Source organism: Macrosteles quadrilineatus, unplaced genomic scaffold (assembly GCF_028750875.1).
Source record: "Macrosteles quadrilineatus isolate MER2022 unplaced genomic scaffold, UCM_ALF_1.0 Scaffold_2__2_contigs__length_208266976, whole genome shotgun sequence".
NCBI lineage: Eukaryota > Metazoa > Arthropoda > Insecta > Hemiptera > Cicadellidae > Macrosteles > Macrosteles quadrilineatus.
Genome location: NW_026542595.1, coordinates 55557739 through 55581008, shown reverse-complemented (window position 1 = coordinate 55581008; position 23270 = coordinate 55557739).

Genomic DNA, 23270 nt, shown 5'->3' with positions numbered 1-23270 from the left:
CCGCCGAGTTTTGGCCAAAAATTGCTTTGCTTCTTAGTCGTCCTTGTTGATCTTGACAAAATCGAACTATGTGCTACGTAGCAGCATTTCGTACACATCATGAAATCCACAATTATTCAAGGAATCTATTGATATGTAAATTTTGTTAATGTGTATGGTTTACATTCAAACTTATGCATCATTTTTTTATAAAAGCTAATATTAAAAATTCTGTTTTTCTCAAGTAAGCTAATCACATAAACAATATCAACAAAGACACTATTATTTTACAAAGCTGTATGTTTTACCATGTAAATAAATAAACTTTGTTCGCATTAAAACACGTGGTTTTGTTATTATAAACCTCATAAAATTCATATATTAACTAAAGAACCCACGCTGCTCTGCAGCGTTAAAATGAATACCATATCTGAGAAATAATTAATTTTATGATTTTTTGATTGAGAAATACAGAATCTTGAACATAGCTAAATCAAACGATCATGAGCTCAAATTAAAGTATTGTTGATTCTTTACCTTGCGTTTGCTTAAAACTTGTGCAAATTGATTAACTAATAGCTTAAATAAAAACCGTTTTTTTCACTGAAGGTTCTTACACAAAAATATATAGGATTGTATAATTTATAATTGGCGAAATACATCTTAATTAAAGTAAGAATTCGAAAATAAATTAAATTTATGTGTTTTGCTCGAGTAATACAGTAGATAAACATCTACCGATACTTGATGTGAAATCTGTGAGTGCATACTTTCAATTTGAGACCTCATTCTAACCATGAAAATCGGCCGGGTAGAAGAGTCAAACAAACTCGGAAAAGAATATCCAAATTGTTTAAATCATAAACTAATTCACAAACCAATTCATCCCTAATATAGGGGTTACTCAAAATATTACATAAGGTTTCTCAAGTAAGCCTAGAACAAGCCTCCAAATACAACTGGTAATTTAGTTCGATGGACTCAAAGCAAAACATGTTTGTTTTATTATTCAAAATGGAACTGTCAATAACGTCCAAACAAGATGTTAAGGCGTTTAGTATACGATTCAGGCTAGTGTCGCAATTTGATTATATTATTTATCATCTTTACCGTTCCTGTTCTAATATCCGTGGAAAAAATTCTATCAGCTATTAAAATTGCTTGATCTACTTTATTCAAAAATCACCAGCTGATCTTATACCTTTGTTTATGTGTCAATAACAATTATAAATAAATAAAAAACATTATTTCTATTTCTTCTCCTTCGTGATGTTCTATGACTTTCCTATGTTTCCATAGTTTGCAAATCGGTTCTTTTCAATGATAACTAAGAAATGCAGCACAGTGATAATTCAGTTTTCTGTTTAGTACATATTACAAATTATAGAGGCTCTTTCTCGCGTTTATTCATTGTAGTATTTACGTCAACCCAAATTCAAAAAGTAAATATTTCATTTCAACCAAGTCGGTAAATGTTTGTAGAAAACTGTTAAAATTAGCATATTTATTGTCTGTTAACAATTAACATATGTTCTTCTTCTCACTTTTAATTTTTGACAACAACTGCAGTTTTATAACAATTTGTGTTTCCCATGTTAATCTTGTGGAAAAGTTTGAAACTTTAAAAGGCTTCCCAGGCCCTCGCTCTCTAGTTATTTTCCTAAAAAGAAGGTTCATGCACAACTTCACGTTAAGACGGTGACACACTATCGATCTTTTCCCCGAACAAGACCTCGAACCGAGCAGTGAGAAGGGAGGTCAAAGGGAGCATGTTCGATAGTGTGTCAGGGGTCCGTTGGTCCGTACACCGATCCAGACGGTGAACAAGACATCAGGCCGAGCAGGGAGACGAGCGCTCTGGAGGCGGCTTTTTGGCGAAAGATCAAAGAAAAGATCGGTCCGATGTACCAACCAACCAATTTTGTGACTGTAGTTTTCCACTACGACTTTGTTGAAGTGTCGATCCCTCCTATGGCTTCAGGACAACTGTGGGCCTTTAGCCCTGGCAACTGGTTAGTTGCCTGTCATGATGTTGGAGTTTCGTCGAGTTCAGTCTGCCATTCTGCGTCGCAGTTGTGGGACTGGTTGCTGGAGGAGGTCTCTGACGTGTTCCCACTGCGTCTTCTCTGACGTTAGCTCGAAGGTCTCCGTCAGCCCGTCTACGTGCTCCCTGATGGTGGGGACTTTTGCAGCGGCCCTGATAACGATGTTCCTCACATACCACGGTGAGTTGGTGGCAGTTCGGAGACTTCTGCTCTGGACCGCTAGCAGCTTCTTGCGACTTGTTCTGCAGACGAGGTGATACCACGCTGGCGCCGCGTAGGTAAGCACAGGTCGCAGGGCTGCAGTGTAGAGTCGTACTTTGAACGAGACGGGTAGACGCTTCGAGTTGAAGAGAGGGCGCAGGCTCGTCAACCCAGCAGAAGTCCTAGTGCAGACTCTGTCCACGTGTGGCGTCATGGTGAGGCCACTGCCTAGCAGCACCCCCAGGTATTTCACCGTCTTCTTCCAGGGAACTGGCTGGCCGTCTATGTTCAGTGAGTGTCCGTCAGCTTGCCTTCTGGAGCGTGTGAAGCAGATGGCATCGCATTTGTCCGCGTTGACTTTCAGTCTCCACTTCTCTAGCCAAGGTTGTAGGATGTCCAGCTGTCGTTGGATGTAAACTCTCGACATCCTGAGGTTGGCAGAAGTCGCTGTGAAAAGTGCATCATCAGCATAGAGGGACAGCTGAACTCTTGGGGCTACTGGCATGTCATTTGTGTACCACAGGTACAGGATCGGGCCCAGCACCGAACCCTGTGGTACACCAGATGAGATGGGACGACACGGAGTGAAGTACGATAGTGTGTCACGGTACATTTTTGCCCCGTACGCCGCGCCGTCGCGAGCGCCGCACCGAGCGGCCGACTGTGTTGAGTTATAATTTATTATGGCAATTAGACCCTTTAATTGGTAAAATAAATAAAGGTTGGGTAATATGTTGCCGTTATATATTATTACCATTTAAGATGTTATGTTGTGGTTTGTTTGGTCAAGGTTGAAAATGTAGAAACCGTTAAAACTAATATAAACATTAATATTATTAAAGTCAATTAAAATTACCATTCTGTAACGTTATTTCAATGAATAAAACCAATAAAAATCAATACATATAACTAAGCATCCTTTCTAGAATATTTTATTTTTGCGACAAGTTTTTAAAAAGTGACTTTTAACGCGCTCTCACTCGCACACACTCTCCATCTCTCTCTAAACTCCCTTTTGCCGCGTTTGGTAGAATTTGTCTGGTCTTGGTCTTGTTCGGGGTAATGTTCGGAGTGAAATTTTGCTGATATTTATCTCCCTTCTCCCTTCTCCCTGCTCGGGTTCGAGGCCTTGATCGGGGAGAAGATTGATAGTGTGTCACCGCCTTTATTCTCTTTCCAGTGACACCTAAAGTTGAAAACTGCTCTATTCCAAGCAACCACTGTGATTTCTAACTACACAGCGGGCGAATTAGAAACCGCAGCGGGAGGTCAACCGCTATCGCTATCGCTCTTGGTGCATAAACAGCCCCATTTTACTCAATGGTGTTAGAAATCGCTCCCGCTCTTGGTGCATAAACGGGGTCTAAAACATGTCAATCGGTCCAGTAGTTTCGGAGTAGTAATCGTCACAAAAACCTGCTTGCATATTAAATAAGTAAAGATATCTATTTTGACATTTTAGTAATTAAACTATTTTTCCCGCCATCACGGGAAAGAAATTATTCACAGCTTTACAGCTGCACAGTGCCCACCTGCCTGGTAGAGGCAGGTGAGAGCCAATTACATATCACAAATGCAAAACAACTTTATAATCCCCTCCACAAAATATGGGACCGGCACGGCCTTGATGAAAGTCAGAGGACGCATGGAGCGGTGAAATCGTTTGTACGGATATCCGTTGTAACTAGACGTCGTGTGTGCCACGACCACGGCACAGACCAATGTGACTGTCACTATATCAGTGTGAGAGGGGCTGGCAAAGCGACTGCATGTTGCTCCCAACACACAATGGATTTCGCGCTATATGTGTTGTGCAAGCCGAAATTTACTCCAACTCAGGCACCGTAGTCCGGTCAACCACTGTTGCTGCCGGTGTATATCTGTAAGCCCAAGGTATGCGGTTTGGACTACTTAAGATTTTTTGATGCTGTTAATTTCCTATTTTTGAGCGGAGCAAAGTTCTTATACTAACCTCTTCTGGTTTTGTTTTACAATACTCCTCCTGAACGGCTGTTGCAATCTGCACTAAATTAAGCACAGTCATAATAACCAACCATGGTAAGGTAATACTGTAATAGTACAAATCAGGCCACAGGGTTTTCCCAAACATTAATAGAGTCAAGTAATCAAAGTAATTAATTAGTCATGGGCATGTTAAATACCACTTCCTTAACTGTCTTAAAATAAAATTGTTAACAAAATTCAAATAAACAGCAATCTGACACATAATTCCACCTATTAGCTTGTGAACAACCTATATCGCAGTGGGAGTAACTACGATAATCAAACTACAAAACGGTGTGGTCTTTAGCTCTGTATACATCAACACACACGTACAACAGCCTTCAAAAACACGTACATCACTGCAAACCCTACTTTTTGGGTTAAGAGAGGTGCAAATTTGTTTATACGGTAAAAATAACACACTTATAATAATCCTTTGAAAAACAATGTACAATTACATATGAAAGTTATGCTGTGTGTAAAATCTTGGTTTGTATGTTATTTATTAAAATGAAATAGGCTTGGTAATCAAGTGTTAATATGTTACAACGGTAAATCGGAAATTTTGCTTGATTGTAAAAATTGTTTGAAGCATTGAAATGTTTCTATAGGATTTCCGATTACCTTAAACGCTTGGACATTGAAACGTCATTGCCTGATTGAACGTTACCGGTACGTTTAGAGTTAGCTACATATGATGAACATTTAATTAAAAACTTAAAAGCTATTGATGCTTAAGACGTGGTGTTGTTTCAAATAATATACATTTCCATCTCAAAGTCAATGTGACTATCTACTTTAAGACTCAGATTGGCTTTCAACAATACTGGCTACGTCTTAGTAACTAATAATAACTAACTAGTAATTAGTTTATCAATAGCTGCGTAATCTTAGTTTTTGCAGTAATGTGTAGTAATTAAGAATGACAAAGTATAATTAGCTATAATCAGTAAAAATCTAGTTATTTTGAGTAATCGACTGTGGGTACTGATAATCATAGACTTCAATGTTCACAATGTCCAGGTTATGTAAATCACAGCTGTATTTTCATGTTGAAACATGAATAAGTATCTTATTGCAAAAACTACGATATTTTTTTACAATGATACAATGGTTATTCGACCAATCAACAATAATTGCAAGATTAAACGTTGACACTAAAGTTTAGCTTCAATAGCAAATATTTAATCGTGTCAGGATTATAAGTATTGTTTGTTGTGGTTTTTCGTAATAAGTGTGTCCTATAAGTGTGTGCTTCAAACACTGAATGTGTTATTTTAACACTCTCAATATCAAATTAATCATACCTAACAATAACAACAGTACATCAATGTAAGGGTTGTCAAAAAATAGGATCTAATAAAGATACTCTTATTGCTCGTTTGAAACTTGTTACAATTCAATAAAATAGTATTTTCCTACAGTCACCCGACAAAGTTGGCTTTCTTGTACTGTTAATTGTACAGAAAGCTGCTAATTGCTGCATATTTATTTATACTTTGTCGTACGGTTTAAACTTTGTTGTACGGTTTATACTTTGGCGCACATCAGGATTCCAACCAAACAACATAAAACAGCGTGGTTTTGTTATGCACGTAATCCGTGTACGCTTCGAAAATAGGTTGGCAACATTTAAAGATAATAATACTATGATCAGCTGATTGACTATCATACCTACGATTTAACCTGTCATTTCGTGTTTATAGTTTATGTTAATTTTCGTTCAACGCTTGGTTTGAACACAACCTGAAAGATGTATTATAAGTGGGCCTAACATGTTTAAAAAAATAATGAACTCAGTGAAAGTAATTGTGAATATAATGGTAGACCATAAATAGTAGAAACTGAAAACATGTTTCATTAAATCTGTTACCTATAAAAATCAAGAAAGAAGTATGAACGAACATACGAACTTTCTTCCTCTTGGCGCGTAGGTAAGAAAGTTACAGAACTGTCAGATAATGTTTTATTGTCATACTAGGTGAAACCCGTCGAAATCGAGGGTTACTTTCAAAGCTTAGGCTAATTCATATAAATGCGATAAATTGAGTGAAATTATACATTTTTTGAGCATTAGCATTGTTTAAAGAGTAATAAGTTTAAAAACAATAATGATATTAATTGCGTTAGTTACCAAATATGTTTAGTCATACAATGAATAAAATATTTCCCATACGAATAAAATATTTCCTCATCGGAGTCATTATTAGTATGTTAACTGGTATCTCTTCTTTTGGAAGAACCTTTAAATAGTATTAAAATCGTATGGTGGATCTTTTGTAGTTAAAGACTTCCACGATTTCATCAGTGTAATAAAGATTAATCTATGATCTTATTTGAGAAAAAATATCTGTTTGTTGAGAAGACACGTTATATTGCAAAACATGACATGATACAGAAGAAAACCAATTTTAAAATCAGAAAATAACATTGCAAATACTTCTTTTGGACAATATTAGTAACTCCCAATCATCGATCTCTATAAATGTGTGTTGTTTAAAATACAATTTTAAAATCAACAGCTGTTTCATTAAAAAGTATTATCAACATGGCCAAATGTAAACAAATCTGTAAAGGGATCTTTAAAGGCTTCTGGGGCAGAGCCCTACGCGAATTTACTTCGTTTTTCTTTTGATAGCTCATCTACAGACCAAGACCTTTCTTTGGACACCTCTACCAAGTTTCTACCCAACCGTTCTCTCAAATTAGTGGAGACAAAGTTTCCAATTAAACATTTAGATTTTCCCATGTCAATCTTATGGGAGAAACCCCAACTTTGATGGAAGATCCTGCTCAAACTAATAAAGATATCAAAAAACTAAAAACACTTTGCAAAACTACAGATCAGGGCAATTTTTTTGACACTTTAATAATTAAAATCGGTCCAAAAATGAGGGAGGAGTTCTGTTTACAAAAATCGGCTTAGCGTATTATATATATATAGATTTTGTTGGACTTGGAAATCACTTTTCGTTTAACTGGCGCTTAGTTTAAACGTTCTGATCGAGCACATGATGTCGTCCAGTCCAGGTTAAATATGTACGTAAAAACCAAAGTCTACTCTACAACGCCGTGTACTCTGCCCACCTATTTCTGCAAAGGTAAACACATGAAACAAACTCAAAACATGGTACAACCTCAAAACTGAAACTAGAGCTCAGTTGCAATAGCAAATTATTGAGCAGAGCAAGCGAAGCTCTTATACTCTTATGCATTTCGTAATACGCAAACTCCTCCTAAACGGCTGAAGCAATCGTTTACAAATTTTGCATGGTGGTAAAGACCATATCGGTGAGTTCCAACATAGCGTTAAAAAACGCCATGTTGGCATCCCGTGTTTTTATTTAACGTCAATATGGTGTTATAAAAAAATCTCTCAGGAATCCGTCCCACGGGCCCTCACAACTCCAGCACTATAGCCCGGTCAACCACTGTTGCTGCCGGCGTTTATATTTGTAAGGTCCAGGTGTGTGGTCCTGTATATTTATTATTTTTGAGCGGAACAAAGCTCTTATACTACACTTCTGGTTTAGTTTTACAATACTCCTCTTGAACGGTTGGAGCAATTTGCACGAAATTAAGCGCAGATATTGGAAAGGTATAAATCAGTAATAGTAAAAATCGGGCCACAGGGCTTTTCCCAACTTTAATAGTAATCAAAGTAACGGTAAGTAAGTATCATAGTAATCAAGTAATCAAGTAATCAACATAATCAATTAGTCACGCGACATGTTAAATGCCACTTCCTTAACCGTCTCAAAAATAATATTGTTAACAAAATTCAAATAAACAGCAATCTGACACATACTTTCATCCAAAGTTTTACAATACTCCTCTTGAACGGTTGGAGCAATCTGCACGAAATTAAGCGCAGATATTGGAAAGGTATAAATCAGTAATAGTAAAAATCTGGCCACAGGGCTTTTCCCAACTTTAATAGCGTAGTCAAGTAATCAAGTAATCAACATAATCAATTAGTCACGCGACATGTTAAATACCACTTCCTTAACCGTCTCAAAAATAATATTGTTAACAAAATTCAAATAAACAGCAATCTGACACATACTTTCATCCAGACCGCCGACTAGCTCCGAACAAGCCTCTCACACGAAGTATACGACGACGCGCAACATAACGCTACGATTTTATTACGAAGGTTAGCTACGTTTATTTTCCGTTATAACTTACGCATACTCATCTGCCACTTATGTTACCCGCTCCAAATTAGATTTTCAATATCTAGATTTTAGTAACTTAGTTTCGCCGACTCGTATAAATCCCCACCAGTTCCTACCTGCCAGTGAAATAGCGGTGGATATATTTCGGTTTGTTTGGATCAATTAGCTACGAAAGTACATTTGTTCCGTTCGCTTAACGAATAATTGTTACGTACGTTTATTTGAGTTAATTCGTTGTTTTAATACCCCGAGACTCGTCATCTGAGTTCTAAACCCCGTTGTTTTTTTGTTTTTTTTTTGCGGGTGAAAGAACCAAGTCTTAAGAGTAGGTTGATTCGAACAATCAGCTACGAATATTAATATAAAATTGGTTTTAAACCATATCGCGATAAATTCTCCGTTCGATTATATTAATTAGACCCCGACAACTCTGTAGGAATTTTATTCTAGATTTTGTTCATTCGATCGTGGAATTTTTATTAATTCTACTAGAGCTTTTAGTTAATTATTTTAAGGTTTAATACGGGTATCCATATCACATTGACTTAAGATTGAATACTAGTCGACCCTACAGAGCCATTCAAAAGTTAGGCAAAATGATCCAAAACACTTTGAAGAAGGTGAGCGTCTGCAGGATTTCCTGAGCGCTTCTAGAGCTCTGAATCTTCGTTTAAATTTTAATAAATTGATCAGTCAAAGCCATGGCAACTTCGTATCGTCCTCTGGATTTTTTTCTCGGCTCCCTCTGAGCACTCCAGGGAAGAAATTTGAGTGTGGCCTTGTGTGAACCTCGACGTAAACATCTGGTAGCTCAAAGATGCATTGTCTCATATGGGTGTCAAATTTTCACAATACAAACAAACCTTTCTGTTTTTCAGACTAGAACCGGAAATTGATGAGCTGGAATGATGTTGAAATACTTTTGATTCAAACAGGAGCAGCATATTAACTTGACAACTGTATCTACTTTTGTTTCTGATTTCAGCTTACCTTAATTTTAAATATTCCACAATGGTCCAACATTGCCCTTAAACAATACATTTCTCTTTGCTTACACCGCTAGGTGGGCATCAGTACTAGTAATATTATAATAGTACAGTTTCAATAGTGTATTTTTAAGGTAATCTTACAACATATTGGATACTCACTATAGTTAAACCATCTTGGAGTTTTGAAATCATACTAACGATTAAGCATCATAACACCATCTACATCTTTAAAAGCAGTGACCAGTTATTAGCCCTGCTGTTTTTTTTAATACTATTTGGACAGTTAGGAATGGTGGGATGAGATGAAAGCTCATTAACTCAAGGTTAGCATCTTGTGCTAGTATGAAACACTTGCATTAGCGAAATGCATTTGTTTTAGTGTTTACCGTCCACTAAAAACCAGTTTGCTGACCACTTAGACCAGTAAAATTAGTAAAAAAATTTGCCATGCCTTTAAATAATTCTCGTCGGTTGTTTTTAACATTGGATACAAGAATTATTATTTGTTATGGACTACAGCAAAGTAGATATGTATAAAATAAAATAAAAAATATAATTTTTTTTTTGTGATTGGTAAGGATCAAACCCGCAAACCTCTTAGATCATAGACTCACGCTACTCCCACTACGATAACAATATCATACCAAAAATCAACATATTACTCCAACTGTAAATTAAACGTTTTGGTGATTGGTAAGGATCGAACCCGTGAACTTCTGGCTCATACACAGTCTCATCCACAGCCAACTACTAGGAAGAAACATAAATTCAGACCAGTCATCATCCCAAGAGTACATAACATCTACGAAATGTAAATTTAACATCCAACATTTGGTGGCCTTTACAAAGGCCATTTTTTATGCTCGACGGTAAAGTTCCACTTAAGCCTTCTTTCAGTTGTTTTTAACATTGGATACATGAATTATCATTTGTTTTGCATTTGTTATGGACTACAGCAAGTAGATATGTATAAAAAAATATAATTTTTTTTGTGATTGGTAAGGATCGAACCCGCAAACCTCTTAGATCAACGACTCACGCTACTCCCACTACGATACAATATCATACCAAAAATCAACATATTACTCCAACTGTAAATTAAACGATTGGTGATTAGTAAGGATCGAACCCGTGAACTTCTGGCTCATACACAGTCTCATACACAGCCAACTACTAGGAAGAAACATAAATTCAGACCACCCATCATCCCAAGAGTACATAACACCTACGAAATGTAAATTTAACATCGAACATTGGTGGCCTTTACAAAGGCCATTTTTTATATCCAACTGTAAAGTTCCACTTAAGCCTTCTTTCAGTTGTTTTTAACATTGGATACACGAATTATCATTTGTTTGCATTTGTTATGGACTACAGCAAGTAGATATGAAGAAAAAAAAATATAATTTTTTTTGTGATTGGTAAGGATCGAACCCGCAAACCTCTTAGATCAACGACTCACGCTACTCCCACTACGATACAATATCATACAAAAAATCAACATATTACTCCAACTGTAAATTAAACGTTTTGGTGATTGGTAAGGATCGAACCCGTGAACTTCTGGCTCATACACAGTCTCATACACAGCCAACTACTAGGAAGAAACATAAATTCAGACCACCCATCATCCCAAGAGTACATAACATCTATGAAATGTAAATTTAACATCCAACATTTTGGTGGCCTTTACAAAGGCCATTTTTTATACTCAACGGTAAAGTTACACTTAAGCCTTCTTTCAGTTGTTTTTAACATTGGATACATGAATTATCATTTGTTTTGCATTTGTTATGTACTACAGCAAGTAGATATGTATAAAATGAAATAAAAAAAATTTAATTTTTTGTGATTGGTAAGGATCGAACCCGCAAACCTCTTAGATCAACGACTCACGCTACTCCCACTACGATACAAGGAGGGAGGGAGGGGGGGGGCAACGAGGGGCTTCTTTTAGTGAATATTGTCTCCGTCATTGTATTTCCAGATCTCGGGTATTAAACAACTACCGCTTACAGAGCAGAATTAACCTACAGAATTAAAAGTAATACTAAACTGTGATCATGGATGTTTAGAGTTGGAAATATTTCTCTACACAGATGCCGGCACAATATTATTAGCATATACTACATTACCGACTTGGATAGTTCAAATTCTAAGTACTGCTTTCCCGACTTGTTATGGATTGCAAATATTTCTCGACACCGCCCGCAGGTGTGTGTGTGTCCACCAACAGAACGATTAATGCGGGTTCCAGTTTTTGCATTCAACAGTAGTGTACTTTATTGCCGACTTGGATGGTTTCCAAGTACTGCTCTACCGACTTGTTGCACAGTGAGTGAGCTCAGGTTTTCTTTCTGATTATCACACAGACTGAATAGAACCGTTTGTACATCATACAGACAGATGGTCAAGTACTTCTCTGTACGGTACGTAAACATGTCAGTTAAGGGGGATAGTTTGAATTTGGAAATTGTTTAAAAGTACCAAATTTTAGATATAAACAACAATAAACACCAACGGTGGGTGAATCAAATAAACTCGATGTAGATTGCTTTGTTGAATAGAAGTTTGGTCTTACTCATATGTACAGCTGCCAGTTGTTCTGTAAAGAAAAGAAAAGATGACCTTCCCAAGACCTCATTGTACACTGTTCGATCTATAAAGTTTGGTTTGGCAATCAATTTTTCAGCTATTTCCAATCTTACACTCAAGTCTCTATTTCTGACTTATTCCATTTACACTCGAGTTTAGTCAAACTTAACCTCGTTCTCCATCTTTTAATTCTCAGGTGTTTTGTAATGTCCCCACAGCAAAGTCCTAATGCCACCATTACAAACGAATCTTTTGTCGTCATGAGCTGACAACAAAATCACGAGAAACTAATCGAAATCTTATTTTCCTGTATGGTCCTCTTCACTGCTGTTAGACTGCACTGGGTTGAGCATACATTCAAAGTCTGCAGTTTTGACTTGTAATTACAATCTCACCAAAGTATATGTTACAAGTCTTGCATAATCCTTTTCTACTAGTACAGTGTATTACGAGAAACTAATCCAAACCGTATCTTTGATACTTTTTCCTGCAAGGTTCTGTGTTTTCTATAAATAACCAATAAACAAAAGAAAGAAGCTATCCTACACTTATAAGTGTAAAGTAGTTTCCCATTCTTTTAAACACACAAATGATCTCAACAACCTACGTCACTACCCACATACGTCACAAGTGACGTAGGACCCCAACCACCCGCATAAAACCCAACTCTACGTCATTTCCGCCTTTTTAAAGCAATTATTTCCATATGGTCAGATCAGCTGATGCGATACAATCCCTATAATTACCCTACTAATGTATATGTCGAAAATTCCCACCGAGGGGGGGGAAGGGGGACAACCCGGGTAAACGTTAGCCTCCCCTCTATAATGGCGGTCAACAATGACTGAGAGACCCCTAGCAGTACCTATTACTTAAAACATTTGACAATTCAACGTAGAGTATGAAGTGTTGAGATTTAAAGAGTTAAAAGTGTGCAATTAATTTAAAATCGTAGTAAAAATCTAAAATGTCTGTAGAGGCTAATTTTTTAACTATGTTTACCAAAGTGGTGTCATACAAAACTTTAGAATCTCCTCTGTCAATTGATTCTCAACCAGTGATGATATGTCGTATGGGTTTTTATTTGTAGAGGTTCAAAAGTGTAACAATACTTCAGAATCACCCTCAATCTAACGACAACATTGAAGAGCTCTCGATTTAGTATTAATTTAGTAATTAAGTAGTAACTTACATACGATTTAATAACTTACATTCAATTAAGTCAACAAGATTGCGACGTTTGCTAATACTTAGACAATATTTATCAGATCAAGATTGAACAAGCCATGCAATTAATAAAGTGATTCTTTAAAAACATTCTATTTGTTATTGTATATTTAAACGTGTATCTAAGCCAAGTGAAGCATTACGCTTTTCAAATGTTATTTTATGCAACCGTATTCAAAACATTAATTCCCACATTGGTACGATTGGTAAAAATATTGAAGGACCATTTATAAAACAGAATTTTACTTTTGTATAAATCTACACCTTGAACCTTGAACACTATTAATAAAAAAAAGGGAAATAAATAGCAAGGAAATTATATGGAACTACTGTAGTTAATGGGTTTCCAAAAGTGTATTGTAATATTTTTTTGTACTTGTCATCATGCATCATGTAAACAGGTGATATTATTAAATTTGATAGAATATAAAGTTCTAGATTAGTTAAACATGTAAAAACGCTCTTAAAGATTATTTTTGCAGCTCTTTGACTTACCCATGTTTTTACTTACCCTGAATTGTTTTTACTTACCCATGTTATTACTTACCCATGGTTTTATTAACTCGTGTTTTTCTGGGGTTGGGTTAGCATTGTGTGAGATGGATGATGTAATGTTTAATACTTCTTCTTTTGTTGTCATCTATCAAAATACATCATCCTCACAGACAGTTCACACTCACCTCGAGACCTCTACATTAATCATAGTTTGTGACTATACGTTAGAACAAGTACGATAAATAATAATATTAAGTTAATGAATAAAATAACAAAACTCGACGATAAGAATATTTGTCAATGCTCATTATCTCTTGAACAGTAATGACGAAAAGTAGAACAACTTGAATGGATCGATTCATAGTATATGCATTCATGCCTAGCGTATTTTAGTCACTGCTTTTTGCTAACTGATAAACTCGTATGTGTCATACTTATTTCTATTTGTTAGGCCTACTTAAAATCCAAGGAAGAACATATAGTTGCATGCTTTAAACTAAATATGACTATGATATGAGGTGCGTGTAGATTACAATGGCAATATCTGTGAAGCTTTATGTTACTTACTGACAGCTAGTTTGTTAGAAACATTTATTGGATACCGTATGGTCAGGTATGACTGGGGTTTTACGACACAAAAAACTACTTGAATCTATGAGCAGAATGAAAGACTTACCTGAACTATTTCTGAGCACAATACTTTATGTCACTCAAGCAACCACTAATTTAACCATTATTACCAGATGATATTTTTAACCTTAAAAAACACCAATCACTGTGAAAAAAAAACAACCAAAACAAAGTGATAGAAAGACAAAACAACCGACACAATATTAAATATTTAGTATCATTGTTCTGTAATGCAATTTACATTTGCTTATATTAATGAATTACTTGCTTAAAAAACAGACCGATTTATCTACTTTATTTTGCTCTTTAAGTTTAAAATCACTACGATACATTCAATTTCATACATGTATTTAATTTCACAATTTATAAGTGTGAAAAAACACCTAATAATCGACTCTGATTTCCAAAAAGGGGTCAAAGAAAAAACTTTTAATTAAATGTTAATTGACTTCTTAATTAACTGTGAAATGTTTTTGTTTGTGGCCCGTTGTGTAAACAGTCATTATAAGTTTCTAGTTTGATATAATTTTTCAATTTTCCTTTTTTAAATGAAAGTCGTTTCAACTTTATTTTGCGTGGAGTGCTGCCTTTAAGGTCAACTAAAATATAGTATCAAATTTTTTTAAACCAGAACCCTTTGTAAACAATAATATGTTTCAAAATAAAATATTTTCTTAACGTTTAAATGACACTTGTTTACTTCTGATTTCTTTTACTGTTTACAAATACATGTAACCGATATACAGGGTGAGTCTTCTAAGCTGTCCTAAACAGATTACAGACAAACGGCTTGATATACAGAGATGAAACAAAACTTTCCCCTACTAATTCATACTTAAGGAACAACGTAAACATAGTATTACCATTTTGAAAATACAGGGTGTTCAACAAACTGGGAATCATGGGTTCGAATCTCAGAGTTTCCAAATTTAAACATGGCCTATGCCATGTTATGCATCATTTTAAAGCTCTAGACTAGACGAAAAATTTAGTGGAAACAGTAATGGCGGTAATTTTTATGGAAAATATTGATACTTACAGAATACTTATCTTGAAAACTACTAAACTTATTTTCGTTTTGTATGAAAATTCTTAATCCTCGTGGTTTCAGCTTTAATTTGATATACGACAAAAGCAATATTTCACAAACTAAATATTTTTTCTATGATTTTAACTTTTTTTTGTTGGTAGTCTTGTAAATAAAAAAAATTAAATGGCAACATATGGTAAATTGTGTATCATTTTTAAGGTCTTGTAAAAACAAACAACTTTTAAATTTAAACCTACCGTCTATCTTTGGTCGTTTTATAGTAATTAACCAAAAACTCCAATTATCCATATAAAACTCATGTTAAACGCGCAGTACCATGGTAATAGTGTATCTGCATCCACTAATCATCGGTACTGCACGTTTAACATGGGTTTTATATGTGCAATCAGAGTTTTTGGTTAATTACTAGAAAACGACCAAAGGTAGACGGTAGGTTTAAATTTAAGAGTTGTTTGTTTTTACAAGACCTTCAAAATGATACACAATTTTACATATGTTGCCGTTTAAAAATATTCATTTACAAGGCTACCAACTAAAAACAAATAAAATCATAGAAAAAATATTTAGTTTTTAAAATGTTCCTTGTCGTATATCAAATTAAAGCTGAACCTACGAGGATTAAGAATTTTCAAACAGAACGAAAATAAGTTTAGAAGTTTTCAAGATACAGGGTATTCTGTAAGTATCAATACTTTCCATAAAAAATGCCGCCATTTTGAAACGGACAAAGATAAATGAGTTCTGTATTCACTAAATTGTTTGTGTAATCAAGAGCCTTAAAATTATGCATAACATGAGATATTTTTACATTTCAAAACTCTGAGGTTCGAACCCACGACCCCCAGTTTCTTGAACACCCTGTATTTTAAAAATGGCAAAAACATTTTTACGTTGTTCCTTGGGTATGAATTAGTGGGGAAAAGTTTTGTTTCATCTCTGTATGTCAAGCCATTCGTCTGTAATCTGTTTAGGACAGCTTAGAAGACGCATTCTGTATATTTGAAATGACTTTTGAACCAAATTATTGATGATATATTAATAATTTTACTTATAAACCAAGCAGAGAGAAAGCAAGTCAATCTAAACTGGATTATAGAGTTGCGAGTTACTTGATAAATAATGCATGTAGAAACTACGAGCTCTTGTGGAAACTCCAGGCATTTTCCTGAGACTGAGTGGTTCCACAATTATTACACAAATACAACACGTTTTCAAAGAAGTAATTGAATATTAATTTGTGTTAAATTTGCATCAAGCGTACACAGTTTTATTTCAATTACTTGGTTTTATAGTGAGAAAAGTCAGACACCTTTATCTAGTTATAGTGTTTTCTGCCAATGCTGTCTAGCACTAAAAATAAATACAAGCACAACGAAACCTCGATAAAAATACCTTCAATAACAAGTCGCCCTCATAATCAAGTGACATTTTTATATCATCTTGAATTGGATTTATATTACCTCTAGTAAAATCTTATTGCAAACCTCGATAACAAGTCAATCTTGATATCAAGTCTTATTAATTACCATTATGAGAGTCTTGTTATCGAGGTTGTACTGTATTTTATTCACGTATGTTATTTTTTTCTTTGCTATATTCTTTAGTAATGAAGTAGTATTTACATTTAATAAATTAATTGTTATTTCTTCGTCAGAAACTAAATTAAAACGTAAATGAACCCAATCAGAAACATTAGTAAATCACACTCGGTTGATATTCTTTTCTGAGAGCTAGCACTGAGTAACTAAAGCTAAGAATGGTTACCGTCTAAAATCTATAAGCAATACTAAACGAATAGGCAAAGCAATTGTTATATGCTCATAAATCTGCTAAATAGCATTAGCTATACATTTCTTTCTACTACAGTATGAACATATTTTAATCTTCTATAACTATGACCATGAAAAACAATAATAATATACTATTAGCTAGTTAATTAATCCAAGCCATTTAATTGGAAGATAGAGGATAGTAAAGATAAAATATAAATGTCACCAAAGTTATGGTCACAAACGCAATAACTTTAACTGTGTATATAAATATTCTACTTTCAATGTACAACCTATTTTCACTAAAAAAAAAAAATAACTGCTTCTATTCTATTATTAAATTAAACCATTTGAAATATAAGTATAAGAAAATGATAAATTTTGCTACTTTCTGAATTTAATAGATTTGCATTTAGTTAAATACAATCGTTTAAAATTCAATCCTTTATTTATGATTCACTCTATCGACCTTTTTAAAGTATTGTTTTTTATCATCTCCATTAAAAAACATCATTCTCAATGGACAAATAATGGACAACACGGATACAAGATATGCGAATCGTGACTTTAATTGAAACTATCAACCTATATGGTGGCAGGATGAAGTCGTTATGATATTATAAGGCAGGGAAACAATCGCAATAGAACTGTGTAATGTGTCTGTGGAATCACTTCCCTAGTTACAATATTGAACGTCTTTGTCGAAATGGAACAATTACAATCACTATATTTGATAACACGTTTATTGAGATAAGTATCTTGACATATTCATATTCTTTATTCATATTTTTTGTACAAAGGTGGTTCAATGAATAGCATTAGCATCAATAAAAAGTAATACACATAGTTATGTGTTGTATACAATGTTTTATTTACTATAATTCCGATATTTTTGAATAATTTTTCTACATTAAGAGTAATGGCTCGTTGTTTTTTTTTCATTAAATAAATTACAAATTTAGTATATTCCTTTGTGAATTGCTGAAATATGATAAAACTGGACTTTTTCATAGGTTCGTAAAATGTTACTGGAGATAATTATTTCCATCTGTTTTTAAATATTATATTTGGAAGAAAATTTGTATTTTATTTTCAAACAATATTAAAAAGAAGTGGAATTACATTCAGAAAGTTTAAAGAGTTTCTATCTTATCAGGTATTCCTTACTAATAACCTATATTTCAGTGGAAAAAAGATTTGTATCTTAGCTCTGCTGTAATAAAGCTAATAGTTATTATTCATGCTATTCTCAGAACATACACAGTTTAAGGGTTATCAGTACCAAACATTTGAAAATATAAGAGATGCTTTAGTAAGCGTCAAACGTGTCAGAGCTGCGAGAAACGGCATTTAAAATAAGACGGCTCAGACGGGGACGGGATCAGGGCTTGGTGAGATAGAGGTTTATTAGTCTACAAAACTGCGGTTCTTTACTCCATATAAATGGTGATTCATATACAGGGTGATTTGTACTCAGTGTGACAAAAATTTTTTTTGGCGTAAGTACAAAGTAAATGAAGTGTGATGATGCATATCAAAATGTTCCAAGTCTCAAAAATTAGCGTCCCAAAAAATTATTTTTATGTTTTTCAAAAATAACCATGTTTTTAAAACTTAATACAGCGATTTTCTCAATTACCTGTATATGGATTTGAGTAGATAATGTCATTTTCGTGTTTCTACATTAAATTTTGAACAAGAATAATAGAAAAATGACGGAGGATCAGTCGTATAAACCTCCATTGTAAATAGATTCAAAGATAAAAATTAAGATGTTTGATAACAATTTTAAAAAAACAATGGTTTATTTGCATTTTTTCACACCCTGTATACAAGAAAGTGTCGGAATATGTTAAAAACTGCGCCATTTTTATAAGCTTTCCAACGATATGCTACACTATTGAGGTTTTATGTCTGCTTATGTGCGCTTTAATGGTTTGAAGACTGCAAAGCATGGTGTATTTAACATTTAAAACATAGAAAGTCGGCATGTATTAAGCAAAAAGTTGTATTTTTGATTCAGCTTGAACAGTAAAAAACAGTAAAAAGTTCCCTGTTTTTCTGGTATTCAAACCACTCTTACAAACAAAAAAAATATCTAAACCTCAATAACGTAGGTTATGGTTTGGAAAAGCTTATAAAAATGGCGCAGTTTTTAAACATATTCCGACACTTTCTTGTATACAGGGTGTGAAAAAAATGCAAATAGACCATTGTTTTTTTAACTTTTTATTCAAACATTTTTAATTTTTATCTTTGAATCTATTTAAAAATGGAGTTTTTTACAACTGATCCTCTGTCATTTTGTATTATTCTTGTTCAAAATTTTATGTAGAACACGAAAATGACATTATCTACTCAAGTCCATATACAGGTAATTGAGAAATCGCTGTATTAAGTTTAAAAAGCATGGTTATTTTTTGAAAAAACATAAAATAATTTTTTCGGGATGCTAATTTTGAGACTTGGAACATTTGATATGCATCATCCACACTTCATTTTACTTTGTACTTACATCAAACAAATTTTGTCACACTGAGTACAAATCACCCTGTATAGGCAATGGAAGTTAGATCTATTTAATGTGTAATTTGATTTCACAGTGAAGATTAAAATAATAAAATAAATGATAACGGTTTATAATTTTGCACCCGTCACTTGCGTTGTTCAAATGTTAATGAGCAGCTATACAAACACGCGAGGTATCATTAAAAAACTTGTTGGTTTTGAATTTACTAGTGACGATTAAAGTAAATATGTAAATATCTTTTTTTAGTTAATGACTGAAATGTTAAACGTAAATGTTCTCCTCGTCCCTAGTTTAGCTTCTTTTGCTGCACGAGTACTTCAATATTCTAACGTAAACTTAATTATTGCATACATTTATTGTTTCATTATTTCCTTTCTGCTATCTTTATATCCTTTTATAGCCGTTTAGCTATAAGAATACTAATAAGACTAACAAATAAATGTTAAGTGATTTTATGGAATTTAAATTTTTTTCAGTTATTTGTGAGAAAACGGGCTAAACTCTGACTTTGTAACTTTTAAAATAACGACCTGTAGTTCGATATGATGATTAATTAAAAGGCTACATTCATAACCATAGTTTTGGTGATTGTTACCGAGTAAATGAATACATCGAGGAATTATTCTTCAGAATAATGTATGGCAATTCCTGTTTCGTCGGAATAACAATAACCCTAACAAGCTATTTCAACTTAATTTTTATCGAAGAGATAATTAATAACAGTAATTTGGCAGAGCCACACTGTGATTTACCTATAACTTTATCTCCATGAATGCTCTTTTAGACAAAAGCAAGAACCATTTGCTGCAACTCGTTGAATTGTCATTATCAACTGTTCCTGAAATTTGTTCCCAAGGGAGTTAATCAGGTGTGAACAACCTAACAACTGTTACATAAAACAATAAGTCAATTTTTGTTTAGTTGTTTTCTTGTATATGAGTTGGAAGGTTAACCTAAGTTTTATTGAGTACCGGTAACATAAAGTTGATTTATAGAACTCCCAAACTTCCCACCCTAATGGGCACTATGATCATGTGCCATTTAATAATTTAATTTAATAAGCTGCCAATGAAATTTCAGTCTATAAGTGCAAGTAAACCAGAGGTTGGCAGAAGCAAACAATCGTTGATTCATAACCATAGTGGAAGTTTCAAGAGCTGCAGTAGCAGGTGGTCTATTAACTTTTGAAATACTACATTGGTTATACTTTTTTATTATTCAGTGAAAGAAAACTCATCCTCCAGATAATTTTTTAAAAAGTAAAGAAAAGAAGTTAGGTTGTGTCTCAGTCTCTAAAAAGTAAAATCTATGGTTAAACATAGACAACTCTCTAACTCAAGCTGTCATAATTTACTTGTTCCTTATAAAAAAACAACTAATGACTTTCAGTGCACGGTACATACTGCACTATATACAATTATATAGATCTAATCTAATGGTCCACGTTTTCATCCGTTTCAATGTGTATGGTTTAAAACTATTATAATACAAAAATAATAGTTTATAAATAGTCTAATTGTTAACTGTCGAGCAAGATGAATTGAAGTGTTCTTTTTTATGCTTCGTGGGTTTGGACAACTTAAGTATGTTATACTGTGTCATTTTCATATGTAACATGTTTAGGTTGTGTTCGCTGAGGTTTTTGTAATCTTATTTAGCAGATGCCCATGTAATTACATTGTCTAGGACCAATATCTCTACACACGTTTCAAAGTCAGCGGTGGCAAGACTGCAGGGGGGGAGGGAGAGGTCACTAATGACCTTATAGCCACATCTCTGCGGTTCTGAGCTCATCTTAAGCTGTCTGTCTACTAATCTCTCTAACATCTCTCTGACGCAAGGAAAATGTTGAGAATATTCATTTAACAATGTCTGGACAAATCACCAGGCGTATTCTAGGGTCACCTTGTTTGAGCTTCTGTTTAACAGCCAGTTTGTAGGGATGCAAGTTCCTAAAGCAACAGAATGTTTTCTTACCGATCTTTTTGGACTTCAGAAAACAGATTCCAGAACTCTTGCGATGTTCTCATCTGTATTGTAACGTAAGTTTTTTGTGTCACTCTTTCGGTATAAATTTAGACTTGGGAAATTTCATTAAATGACATCCCAATTGAATATTTAATTTATTTTTGTATCAAAACTAAAGCTAAACATCCTACAGAACAAGACTTTTCACTTCAACATACCTTTTTACAATTCAAGAAAAATATTAAACTACTTCTACCCCATTAATATTTTGAAATTAAGAATAGGATATTAAAACGTATTGTCTGTCTTTATCTTACTCGGAAAAATCAGCCCTAATGACAAAACACAGTCTTCGTTGGGAATAAGAAATCATAAATCATGCTCTATCTTGAAGAACGAATCCGTGATTAAAAGTTGCAATAGTTTTATAATCTGTTTCCTGATGTACTGCATTGAAGTCAACAGATGATCTTTTGCCTTGTTTTATGTGTCAAAAACTCCTTTCTTTAGGATTGTATTGACATTTTGAGACCCAGTGAGGCGGATTCCTGGAAAAAAAATTCACGCTACTTGCATCCACCAATATAGTATTCATCACCACACAAAATTTGCAAGCGATTGCTTTGGCAGTCTAAGGGAAGTTTGCATATTGTGAAATGCATAAGACTCGACGTAAAAGAGCTTCGCTCAACGAATATCTACTACACGTAGTTAATGCAAACCATATTGAAATAAACCTCTATATATGTTATTGTTATAATTATTCTGATCTTAACTAATTAGTAGTAATGATGAAGGACAGATGCTTTTGAGAATACAATGTTTAATGGGACTAAAAAAGTTATGAATAAAGAGGTTACAAAATATTTTAGGGGTGGGGAGTCGTGGAAACTGAGTTTATCAGATTTTCTTTAGGCCTAATACAAAATTCAATAAATTTTAAATCAAACAATAATTTAGAAACAATAATTAAGTAAAATTTTGACTTTGATTTAATCTAGGTAGGTCTATTTTAGACAATTATTATTATTAGATAATATTTCACAAATATTAACACAGGTTATTTGGGGAAATCTATGCAAATAAAATTTTACATTGTTGATTAGATTAAGATGATACTACTGTATTTCCAAACAATGATTTTTGAGTCATTACAATATGTAGCAAATATTGAGTTTGAGCAAAGGTGCTACTTCTTTACGTATTTGATAAGACAAATAAAGTAGAAAACAGAGCATAAGCCTTAAATAAGTGATGGCAACAAATAAAATCTTTATAACAGTTACTTGTCGACAGAAAACAAATTCTTGACCTGAATTCTGCCATCACACGTGGGGCCCTATTTTTAAAATGGTTGACAGTTGAGTGAATCGTCAGCACTCAACTCAACCAACAACAGGATTTGGCATTTTTGAAACCCAACAGTTGGGAAGCGAGTTGGGAATCACTAGTTGAGTGACTCGTTTTGGAAATGTTGGGCATACAACCGCACGAAATTCAGATGACGTCATTTTGAACCAATCACAGTGCAGTAGGCAACTCTACACTGTTCCGTTTCCTGTAACCGCTCAAAACGATTTGACGTTTAGTTTCGGCATTGCCAGTATCA